The following is a 1010-nucleotide window of genomic DNA, read 5'->3' as shown; positions in this document are numbered from 1 at the left end:
CTCCGTTCGCCGTTGGCGCATGCGCGCCGCGGCCGAGGGCGCCGCCTGGTTGGTTCGCCGTTGGGCGCGTGAAAGCGCGGCGGGATCGACGGAGAAAAGATCCTTTCCTCACAGGAACCGGCATTCAGAGAGGCTGCTCTGCCTCCGAGAGCAGTGGTCTTATTTAATTTATTTACTACATTTCTTCATTCGAGGATCGCAGGGTGGTTGGCAGCATAAACACAGTCACACACTCACATATGCATATGTATATACAGGGCCGGATTTAGGTTTGACGAGGCCCTCAGCTCCTGAAGGTAATGGGGGCCCTTTATATGTCCGGCTGTCCTTTGTCCACAACAAATTGCCACTTTTTTGTGTTGAATATGTGCTATATGGTAATTTGTGGACCTAATAGGCATCTAAAGCCATTTGCACATAACAAAATATGTATTTTATCAAAGTAATTGTTGCTCTGAAATACAATTAAGAAGTATACTAATAGTCGAAAAAAAATCCTTCCAGTAGCACCTTAAAGGTAAAGGGACGCCTGACAATTAGGTCCAGTCGTGACCGACTCTGGGGTTGCGGTGCACATCTCGCTTTATTGGCCGAGGGAGCTGGCGTACAGCTTCCGGGTCATGTGGGCAGCATGACTAAGCCGCTTCTGGTGAACCAGAGCAGCGCACAGAAACACCGTTCACCTTCCCGCCGGAGTGGTACCTATTTATCTACTTGCACTTTGATGTGCTTTTGAACTGCTAGGTTGGCAGGAGCAGGGACCGAGCAACGGGAGCTCACCCCGTCACAGGGATTCGAACCGCTGACCTTCTGATCGGCAGGTCCTAGGCTCTGTGGTTTAACCCACAGCGCCACCTGCGCCCCAACTAAGTTTGTTATTGGTATGAGCTTTCATGTGCATGCACACTTCTTTGGATACCAACTCCTGGAAGGAGTTTTTATATTTTGTTTCAACTATAGCAGACCAACGCTGCTACCTACCTGCATCTATACTAATAAGTGATATCTCT

This window comes from Podarcis muralis, chromosome 13, assembly GCF_964188315.1.
Source record: "Podarcis muralis chromosome 13, rPodMur119.hap1.1, whole genome shotgun sequence".
NCBI lineage: Eukaryota > Metazoa > Chordata > Lepidosauria > Squamata > Lacertidae > Podarcis > Podarcis muralis.
Note: the sequence above shows the minus strand (reverse complement) of the source record.